The sequence below is a fragment of the Struthio camelus genome, chromosome 16 (assembly GCF_040807025.1).
Source record: "Struthio camelus isolate bStrCam1 chromosome 16, bStrCam1.hap1, whole genome shotgun sequence".
In the NCBI taxonomy this organism is placed as follows: Eukaryota; Metazoa; Chordata; class Aves; order Struthioniformes; family Struthionidae; genus Struthio; species Struthio camelus.
The window spans coordinates 19571429-19583428 of record NC_090957.1 but is presented as its reverse complement, the minus strand read 5'-3'; the positions used below and the strand labels follow the sequence as shown (position 1 = coordinate 19583428).

Genomic DNA, 12000 nt, shown 5'->3' with positions numbered 1-12000 from the left:
CTAGCAAATGGCTCTCCAGACTTTCAGCAAGAGCTCTTGTCTCTCAAATCTGGAACAAGCTGATACTCTCTTCATTGCACTTACTGAAATACATGTGTATTAAAGCAATAAGGAAAAGAGGGAAGGAATAATAATTTGTGATTGCTGGTATACTTTTGATCAAGTATTTAATCAAAGGTTAGTCTTTGGCGGTTAAAAAAGGCATATTCATAGGCATAATTCAGCATAGTACATAAGTACCACGACAAATAAAGGAAGAATGACAATAGATTCAAAGACCTATTTAGAGCTAGCTAAATCTTAATTTCTAAGCAATTAAAAGAAAAAAGGTTACTCACTTGGAAGTCACGTTTTGACATAAACAACATGTCACATACATACAGGTACACATACAACTGACAGACAATAAAAGGTTCTCTGTTTTGAGTGTTCCTATCCCCAACTCTCGGGGATAAATCCATCTGAAAAATAATCTCAAACACAGATGCAAAGAAGGGTGAATCAGATCACAAAATTATGTCTTCTGTTACATGGTTATAAACACACAGTAACGAGTTTGTTAAGCCTGTAAAGGGCTGAAAATAACCAACCAGAATCAGAAATAGAGAAACTAGCCTATAGCCAAGAAATAAAACATTAAAAACTAACACGTTCTGAGCCCCTGTTAAGCCTTTGGTAGAACAATAAGAATTGAATCAGACATGGTTTTTAACATATGATAGCAAACAGGTAGCTTCGCTATTTCCAAATTCCATTTCCGTGGCTATACCTACTGCTAAGAGAATTCTCCATAAACATCTGAGGACTAACATTTTGAAGAACTACCCTGAAAGACTAAGTGTTATGCCACATTAGCTTTAAGTATGGCTTATATTTTATTACAAAATTTAAAAACATTCATGATTAAATGTATATTATTCTTAAGGTCCTACATTCATCTGATCCACATGTGGTTCAAGCCAAAGAGGCACTTACATCATCTCTGCTACAGCCTGTGAGAGGAAAGACATCACCCTAACCCAAAGTAACAGTGCAACATCCGTAAGCAGAGGCACCTACTGTCTCTTGCCATCTTAGTAAGTCAAAGGGTAGCATACTTTAAAACAAAATTTTGTTCTGTTTTATACCTAGTAATAAACATTATCTGACCACTTGACTCTCACATTTCTGACACTCAAGTAATGGCATTGTATATCCCACCAAAATTTACCGCTCTCATACAGAAACGTCAAAGAATTATAAAGGAATGTGACCGATAACTTTTTAGAAGTTTAAGGACTCATCATATCAATAGGGAAAGTTATAGAATAATCATTATTTTGCATAATTAGCAATCAAGAGATTAGTTTGGATTGCACTTGTTGATTTTATAAGCATTTCTATAGCGTCACATCATATACTAGGTATCCAGGTGGATAACAGTTGACTGCCCCAAATTTTAAATTAAACGGAAGAAAATAGGCATTTAGATACACGATCTAACGTGCTTTCTGTCAAACCATCTTCCAGTAATTCTGCTCCCACTGACCAGTTCAGACTGATGTGATGACTCCAATTTCATAGTTCCATATAAATACGCTGTCTTCCATTTCACAAGAGAAGTATAGAAAAAGAAAAAGTACTAGAATGACTTAATCCTAAAGAGCTACAATGCCCTGAATAGCTTAAGCAGTTGGAGTCTCCCACTGAAGAGATCCACAGGATACCCCCCCCCCAGCGACATCACAGTTTCCATTAAAAGCAGTATATTTACATAATAAATTATGAACATTTCATATAAAGATATACTTACCAAATATTTTTACATTCTGCTTTTTAACCTCTGTTCTTGTAATACTCTATGGCTTTTGCAGATATTTAGCCAGTGTTCTATATTAGAATTAGCATATATTACGTTTCCTTCCTCCTTTAACCTGTCTCTACTTTCAATTTACTCAATATTTAGGGAATAAGACTAGTCAACAAGACATTGCTATACAATCACTCTTTAAGCAAGGTGATGAGAAGACAACACTGAGTGTCAGGTAACACAGAAAGGTGGGGAATTAGTTATTGCAAAAAGATTGGCTGTAACTTTTTTTTTTTTTTTTTTTTAAGGGAAAGAGAAATCCTATCAGTATCTGCAAGAAAGGTAGAGAGACACCAAAAAGTTGCTGGATTACTTTTCCACTGATAACAACCTTCATTAACCACAAAACACAGAGCAGGCTATACTGACTGCACTAACTCCTGATGATTATTTTTCTTAAAGCAATGCTATTTCCGCTATAAGATAGACAAAACCACTTTTCTAATTTCTAAACTCAAATCCAGAATTTAACTGCACCATACTGCTAGGTGAAACGTGGCAAAATTCTTCTTTACAAGACTAGGAAATTTCCAGCACAGAATAAGATTTTGTTCCAGACATCACTTAACTACTAGAAACATGGATTAAAAGGAAGCACTTCTCCAGCCCAGAATAGACTCATGGTGGCATATTAAAGTTTATTTATAGAATAAACTTAATCTGCAAAACCGAAGTTCTCATGATTATTATCCCAACACTTTCACATTCATTTTCTCTGTGTCCACAGACTTATTAAATCCGGCACTTCCTGTTCTGCTTAGGTTTCTGAAGTTTTTCCAAATTTTTTTCATTCACGGTTTCAGAATTTTAAAAACACAATTTTCAGAACCAATGTAATAACACAGATCATTTAAAACAATTTCCAAATTTCCAATTAAATTATTCCTATGATTATTTGCAGAGTTCCATCAGGACAGTAGCATATAACTAACAAAGCGTTACAGATCATGACTTCCTGCCAAAGCAGCCTACTATCAGGGAAAACCTGAGCATTTCAATCATCACTAGATCAGGAAATATCAATTCGAAATACAAATGTAAAGACACATTTAACTATTAAATACTTTAATATTAAATTGTATGGGGGGATGTAAATTGAAAAATCATCAGCTAACAAAAAGATCTATGCAATGTGGATAGAAGACAGAGCTCAGCTGAGGAAGAACTTGAAAGATGTAACTGGTGTTACTTTTAAAGGACAAGGAATATATTTTTATGTCAAATGTAATTACCTCCTACTTCAGTCTGACATTACTTCTTTCTCATAGCTTTCGGGTCTAGTCAGGGCCCAATTCAGACTCTGTACAATTGTAACATTACTCCTAAAGTATCAAGGACAAAGCCTTGCTTTTGAATGATTTCTCCCTAGGACTTGTAAGCACAGAATAAAGTTTTATTTCTTTTTTTTTTCCTTATTCTACAGCTTAAAATCTGATGTTGCATGACCATTGAAGTTCTTTTTTTAGGAAAAAAAGTAAAAAAGAGAAAGTTAGAATTTTGTATGAGAAATCACTTTGGAGACAAGTTGGACCTTCCTTTTCACCCTTTTATAGCTTCAAGTCAACTGTTACCTTCAGGACTAAATGAAACAGCTTCAAAGCATTTGAACATAAGAAAATCATCATCAAAATAAATGTTACATAAGATACTGCAAAGTATAGTTTCATTTTTCCTTTGTAGTTGATGGCTAGAAACACGGTATGGCACTTCTGTGACTGATTTCACTGCCCCACTCCAAATCAGTTCTATACTGCCCTTCTCTACTGTTTATTACATGGAACTGCAGAGAACCTGACCAGAAGAGAAGCCAAATCACTTTCTAAGTTACAGAAGGTATCACTAATTGTTTAAAATTATACTACAAGTCCAAGATTAAAGTATCTGGGTAAGGTGTAAGGCCAGATTATGATTCTGCCTGTCTTCTCAGTTTGTCTAAAGTTATCCGTTACAAGTTAGCGGCTATCCTGTTAGCTTCCTCTTCCATTCAACAATTTCCCTTTCCAGCAACCCTTTGCAGTGCATTCTATCTTAATGCACAGGTAAATGCATTAACCCGCACAGCTTATGAATACTGTTCCAGAAAAGAGATTGTTATTCTGCCACATATATACTACATGGTAGGCACAATGAATTATTAGCCTCATCAGCACATTTTCATGTCATAGTAAACGTTTGTTATGCACTCTGATAGGGGAAAAGACAGGAGAATTTTAAATCCTGGAGATCACTGCATGTCATTTGAGACGCCAAGTCACCTTTACCCACGATAGCTAATGATTTCAGCAGAGGTAACGATTCAGTGGAGGTAACAGTTTCAGTGCTTTGGCTATTTTTATATTAAATAATGCACACAACGGCAAATAAATCCAGGTCACTGCAAACTGCCTTGGTTATAATTCATCCAGGCCTCTCTCAGGCATATCCTATTTTTCCTCAAAATTAAAAAAGGCCTTGTTGCAAATTCTAGTATATATTTTTTAAACTATTAGATGATTCCTCCAACCAATATACATCTCTGTCTCCTAGCACTCAGCCACATTTTCAACACTAATTACATGTGAGGATTACACTAAAATAGTGGATTGTCTGTTTTTATTCTCACTACGAAGAGTGACCTAACGGTCTAAATGTAATAAATCACAGCATTCTTCTAACTTGCATCAGTTTTTAAATAGATTTGGTTAAATCACTAAAAAAACTATGTGCGGACTCGTTCTGTTTCAAATCAAGATCTGAGACCAAGCTTATGGACATTAAGAATCAGAAACCCAAAAGACATTTTACATCAGTTTAACAAAACTGCTGTTAAAATAGATGTACTCTTTCCAAACCTGTCCCTGCCTGTAAGAAAGACTATGCCAATCCTTCTCACTTGTAAACACAGGTGAGTAAGAAACCCACTTCTCAGAGGTGTTAAGATTCATTAGGTAGCACAGAAATGCTAAGTATTATTATACAGCTAAGCTGAAAAGACTAAAGTTATACAGAAATCATCATCACTAACAAAAGCAAGATGTCCCCGAAGAAATCACAAAAGATAATGTGCATTAGGATTTTGCCACTCTTTAGGCAAGCAGAATATTTTTATTCCAGTAAGTGCTAGCAATAATATAGTATTCAAAGTTTTGTGAATTAGACCCTTTCAAACTCTTAGGCAGAATCTATATTAATGGATTTTTCTTCTACATTCATCTTTGCCCAAAGGCTTCATTGTCTCATTATGTAAATGACCTTTTCATATGAAAATTAAATGTTAAAGATGCTTTTTGTAGTCTTTCAGTAAACATCACATGGATATTCATAGTTGTTTAGACTAAGTATACCTTAAAGAAAAAGCAAATGCTTCAAACTTCATAACAAATTTAAGAAGTAACTTGTTTTAAAAATACTTTAAAAATGAAAGGCTTATTTAGAATTAAACTCTCAAAGCTTTCTTGCTTATACAGGAACCTAAACTAGAGAAATCTGCAGTTTTTATTATGAACAATATCAAAGACTAGACTGTATAATGTCATTCTGAAAAATATGTAGGTAAAACCTGGAAGGGCTGCATACGCCTGCAGCACACTTTCCATTGCACTGGCTCATTCCTCGTATTACTCAGCTATCCGCAAACACTTAACTGGAGCTCACCTGACAAGAGACTTTGCAGTTCAAACCGTGCTGCAGAATAACCTTCACTGAACCCCACATGTTGTTCAAAATAATTCTGTAAATTATCAGCATATAGTTTAGTGCAGCTAGCTACCTGTGATGCAGTAACCAAGGCAATGGCAAACACATCACACACTACAAAATTGAGGCAAAGAAGTATCAGTCAAGGACAGGCAGAAAAACCTCTCACACTTCTGATCCTTAAAAACACCGCTTCAGAATGGCCTGCAATAAAGTACCTTACTCTGTAAGATTCCACGTCAAGACACCAAACCAGGCACCAAATTAGTGCACTCCCAGCAGCAGCAAATCAATGCTGCCAGCTCCCAAAGAGGAGCATAGCATCCACCTGGCTCAGCAGGACTCAAGTGGAGGCACAGCTCCCTGCTGAGCAAATCTTCCAAAATTAATAATTACTGTTAAATAACCCAGTAGGCCTTAATAAAAAACAGCCGAATACTTCTGGCTTTCAACAGTCCGCGAAATAACTTAGTCAGTAGTCAGAAACAACTAAGTTATTTGGAAGTACACTTCTGTTCTATGCCTCCTCCGTTTCTTTTCTACCAGCTCACTGCATTTTGAACTTCTTGAACCAGAGAGGAAGATTCTTTTAAACATAATTAGTAGCTAAGTCATACAGACACCATAAGACCTCAAGAACATAAAACTCATGAGACCTAAAGGACAACTAATCTGACACTCCCCATATCCAAATTATTTGGGATAAATGTAAATTCACTCACTAACCAAAAATATATACTCAGTTCCCAGAAGATATCCCGTCATTTGAAAGTGACAGACATTAGAAATGTTTGATTGTTTTCAAGTATTAAAAAAAACAGTCCTATCACAAAGCAGCAGTTGTATAATACTCTTAATTTACAGAATTAAATAGACATATCATGTCTCACCTAATCATAAAACTTGTTAATACTATGCTCTGTTTTATTCTTACAAAGCTTGTCATCCCTTCACAAGCACATTTTTTTAATACCATCTCATCTTTCTGAGTACTAAAGAACTGAATGCCTCAGTTATTTTATGAAATGAGACAGTAGGCTGGCTTCCCTTTGAATACAAGACCGGGAAGAGGGTTGTTTTACTGATCTCTCCCATAGTGCCAGAGGCCAGAGAGCCTGATATAGGTCAAGGATAACAAGACTCACGTAGCCCTCTTTCCCCCCTCCCCCTTTAAAGTTTCATTAGTGATGCTACATATCACTTTGAAAAGCTTCTCAATTTCTATTTTTGTCTATTTTATTATTTCTCTAGGACACCGTCAGGTAGATATAGGCCCCCGAAGTTACAGTTCATAAACACAAGGCTTTACGAAATTTAAGATGAATATAAATATTTCATAGACTCCTTCAGGTTGGAAAGGACCTCAGGAGGCCATCTACTTCAACCTCGTGCTTAAGGCTGGATCAACAATGAACTCGCACCAGATTGCTTATGACTTTGTCCAGCTGGATCCTGAAAACCTCTAAGGACAGAAGTTTCACAATTTCTCTGGAGATGTATATTTAAATATATACAAATTGCACATACACACTGCATATACATATGCGCTACTGTTGAGAGCGAGAACTAGAAAGTGAAACTGATCAGGAAGAAACAAGCACGCATAACTCAATTTCATTCATACAAATATGAAAAATAAAGCAGAACAAGAGTTACATGCCTTTATCTTTGATAACTTACACATTCTGTAACATGAAAGAGCATTCCACGTAATCAACTTTACAACATCAATATAAGAAAATATATTATAAAATTGTGTGATAGTGTACTGCTACCATATACTAAGATGTTTAACATGCAAAACACGCATTTGTTCAGCTTATCCTCTGACTTCCAGCCACCACAGCTGGAATGGTATCATCTATTTACCTTTGCTCAGCAGCTTTCCTGATCACTTTGATTTGAATCTCTAGTAACCTGCTGACAGGAGAAAAATGCATCTAATGTTGAGAGACTACTATTATTTAGGGACACATTTCATTTGTTCAAGTGAGAAGTTAAAGGACCCCCAGCATTTACTGAATAAAACTTCAAAGAAAACTTCTAGGTTTTTGAGGGTTTCAACCACATCTTGCGTATTGAATGCCTGCATTCTGAACTCCTGTTCTATCCAACTTGCATCATTACACATACATCCAACATTTGAGAACCAAGTTACTGCCATGCTTGATACAGCTGTACTTAGGAAGCAACTGAGAATCACTGAAAGCCCACCAGAAGGTAAACGATCAGTTCTTTCAGAACCACAGCACTCTCAGAAGGCTGAGCTGAAGGCAGTTTTCTCCAATTTAGAAGTTTTCAGACCATGTTTCATAAAGAACTTCTAAAAGTCCACAAAAGGCATATCAAGAAAGGAAACTTACTATTAGCTGACTTAGGTTCAGGGTACAAATGTTCCTCATTACCAATAGCAAATAATTTAAGCAGTTACAAATAAGAAGAGGTGGAAAACCACTGATCTAGTTCATTTCTCTGAACTTGGAACCTTGAGTAAAAGAAGAGAAAGTGTCACTGTGACTTTGCAGAAGAGTTGCAGGTAAATAACCTCTCTTCTAGTAATAGCCTCTTAAATCAGTTTGTGGCGGTTTAAGTAAAATTCCTCAAGCCACTTACTTAGGCATTACATGTTGAGCTAAGGCTACTGAGGTATCCTCCCAAAACAGGCATTAGCACTGAATGCTAAAGTTGTGAAATAATTACCGCTCTGTGAATTTGAGTGACTCCTTGCAGCTCTACAGATTTATAAACAGGAAGCATGAAACTATGCATTCATACCTGCTTTAATCACATGCCAGAGCCCTAAAGCCATCAGATACTGGTTGACGTAACAAGTCTCCCTGAATAATCTAGACCATCTCAATGGTGGATTCCATGAATTATGACAGCAAAAAACAAAACAAAAACGAAACAAAACAAAGAGAGATCTAAGCATTTTTATCATGTCATTCAAATCCCCTTACCTGTCAGGGCACAGCTTTACATCCCTAGAAAATAAGGTGTCCTGAGGAATAGCAGGAGAATGTTCATCTACTCAGGCTATCCAAGTACTGCCTTTTAGAGATGAAAGAAAAGGATGTAGAACAATTGCTTCCATGGAATATAAGAAAAGACAATAAACAACTAAAATGCATCCCTATTCATTCTCTCTAAATAAATGCATCTAGGATTTAAATAGTTTCATAGCCAGGAATTATAAAAAGCAGTCTCCTGTAAGGGCTCTAGGCTGAGTCCATGGACTTTATCATGATGCTGACATTAGGACAACCTCAAATAGATGATTACATGTTTGCACAAGTCTTCCATCATCCTTTTGTCAGAAGATTGATTAGATCTGAGGATGTTAACATTCAGATACCAGCTACATGTGCATTGATTTAAATAAAACAAATGTAGTCATTTTTCTAATTACACTGAGACACAAAAGGTCATTATCAAGATTTATCCTCTGCCCATCATAAAACATTAGCCATTACCGGGAAGAGTTTTAAGTAATATTTCTGTGTTAAGAGCAGGCTTTCATTGTTTTGAAGGGCTTGGTGTTGTCCTAAAGTTGATAGAATCTTTGAGATACACAAACTGCAGAAAACTGACTTCTAAAAATACTACTTCGTGACCTGTTCAGAGGTAAATCCTGTGAAACTCACGCTTCTGTAAGCTCTGCCTCTGTATTAGCAGGTGTTTTAATCACACACATGTTTTCCAAAGACAGCATAATATTTGCTCTTTCTTATTTGGAAATCACTGTGCACAAACCCAACACAATAAAACAGACCTATCAACAGCCACTCGTTTCTCTGAGCAATATGCTTGTTGACCACACCGATGTCATTGCAGCATCCCCTTCTTCCATCCCAGCATACACACAAGAGTAATTTCCTTTGCTTTTAGCAGATTTGCTATGGAAAACCCAGCCTTCCTCTCCAGCACAAGTTTTACTGATCCATGATTATTTGCCAACGTTTCTTTTGTTAAAGCGGTTACCTGAGTAAATATGCAGCATACATAAGCCGAATACAGCACGAGTTTGCGTGATCTGCTTTCTTGACAAAGTATTCACGGAAACATTGACTTCTGTAATCTCATAATTTTCAAGTACCTTTATAAATTTACAATCTGGATCTGATTATGCTCAAAAAGTTACTTAAATAGCATATATTAACAGTCTTTGGAAAATAAATTATTTTGGGATCCAAAAATAAATTGGCCATCAATTAATGGCACGTACCCACCTCTTTTCTGGGGAACCTTTATTAAAGTATTTTATATGCAACACAACATACCGCAGGAGCTGATGCACTTCAGCTGATATTATTGTAATAGAAAGCTCTTCCCTTTATGAAGCTACATGGACCCAAAGACAACCCTTTAAGGAATCAGGTGTTGAGGCTGCTGGCAGAACAAGCAGAAGATAAGGCAGATTTTAGACAGATACCTCCTCAGCATAAGACAAGACCTAACATCGGGCAGTTCTCAAAAAGAGAGAACAGTCAGGCAGCCTAACAAAGAGAACAGTTGTAGAAGAGTACATTGGAAAAGGCACCAAAACCAAAAAGGAATAGCGATTGAGCTGGGGAAGCCTTCCTGACTTGCAGCATTGTCCGAAGAAAAAAAGGCTGCTGGACCTCAGAGCTAAGAAGAAAAAAAGGCAACAAACCCAAGAGCCATATTAACAGTTTTTACCATCAGAAACTTCCATTGAGAAAATAACCAATAACCTTATGCACAGTTTGGAATAAAGCACTTATTTTTACTTCTTCAATAATGAACCGTACATGGACTTTACCTCCTTAAAAAAGGACTATCAATCTCAGAGCGAGCTCTACAGGGCCAGGGAGAGCTACACACAGTGATCACTGCAAGATCAAAACCTATACCTTCTTCACAACAACAGGCAGAGCAGTGCCTCTGTCTGTTGAAAATAAAGACAGATTACCATAATTCAGCAGTATTCATAACATGAGATGGCTTGAAAGTATCCCCTGCTTTGACTCCCAAGCAACACAACCAGATGCAGATTTACAGGCCAGGAGGGAAAAAGGAGACTAACAGGACTGCGTGTAACCTATGATGGTGAACACAAAACAATTTCACCATGCACATCCACACGGGCACCTCATCCACAGTGCAGTCAGCTCTGGCTGTTTGTGTCCAGAAGCGGAAAAAATCACAGCCCTGTCTCATGCTCCAAGGTGTTTAAAAAAACCACCACCATTAACACTAAACTGCCTTCATATTTTCATCTCCTTGAACAGAAGTTACATTTTAGCTACAGTTATTTATATTGTCAGCCTTTAACCACAAAAACTCTCCTCACCTTCACTTCTCTTGGTTACTCCCAAAATGAGATTAAAAATAAATAAAATTGCTGCCATTCACAACTCAAATCAGCCTTATTTTGTAAAGTTTACAGAGGCATGCATTTTTGTAGTTATAGCAGCATGCATTGTATTTTTCCAGATATTCTGAATAACTGAAATGAAAATTAGTGTCTCAAAAATATGATCAGAGCATTCTGAATGATTACTACTTCTGGAAATACAGTTAACCACTGTTGATTACCTAGGAAGAATTCACAGTTGAAGAATTTGTATAACGTTACTTAATATAAAACTTTCCCACCTTTTAATAACCAGGACAAAACGTTAAGAAGGTTCACCTAGTTATACATAAATATATTTAACTTTTTTAAAAAATATATAAACATATAAATATACGTTTAGCCGTTACCACTGTTTGCCATTTGTGTTCACAAAAACACCACAAGCACTAGCAGTTTCGTGCAAGTGAGAACGACCCTAACAATAACGTTTTGATAACTAGCCTGTTTTATACATACAATAATTCACCAGCTAAGTAAACAACATCGTTATTTACCAAAACATGAATTTATATTAGAGTCTAAAGGAACCTTTCTGTTCTCCTACAAAAAAACAGTATTAAAGGCCTCATACAGATAGAATAACAATGAAGAAAAATATTACAGCTACTATGCAATAAATACTTTTAAGTAATAATTATTTAAAAAAAAAATATTAAGTAAACTTTTCATTATGAAACTTCCAGATCAGCTCCCTAGATTTTGAAGCAGTGCATGACTATAAATCTAACTTCAAAATTCAAAACATTCATATTTTCTTATTTATGAACTTTGGAACACACAAGTAAATCAAACAAATGTATTTTTCCCTAAAGAACTTATTTCAAACACTTCCTGTTACATTCAACTTCACACCACCACCAGACTACCTTTATCACTCGAATTCCTCTTAAGATACATACATTCACATTTTTAAAGACTTCATATACTCTCACTAGAAGTGAAATCTTTCAAGACAACATTGAAAACGACTTTGAGTCATATATTTTTTTCTTTTGACAGTATTTAGAATGTGTTACTCCATTTCCTATTTGGCATTGCATGCCTAAGTGCCTCCACCATATGAAAAAAAAAAAAGGAAAAATAATTAATAAACATA

General features: G+C 36.0%; 1 protein-coding gene across 6 annotated transcripts in view; it reads right to left on the bottom strand.

Moving 5' to 3' along the window:
* The window catches only part of USP32 (ubiquitin specific peptidase 32), a 101026-nt gene that overhangs the window by 68218 nt on the left and 20808 nt on the right, over window positions 1–12000 (bottom strand). Inside the window, exon 1 of one of the 6 annotated variants that reach the window (XM_068909800.1) lies at window positions 8485–8597. The exons of the other annotated variants lie outside the window; for them this stretch is intronic. The gene's annotated coding sequence lies outside the window, so the exon portion shown is untranslated. Of the gene's footprint in view, window positions 1–8484; window positions 8598–12000 lie in introns of those variants that run through there. 6 annotated transcript variants of the gene reach the window in all.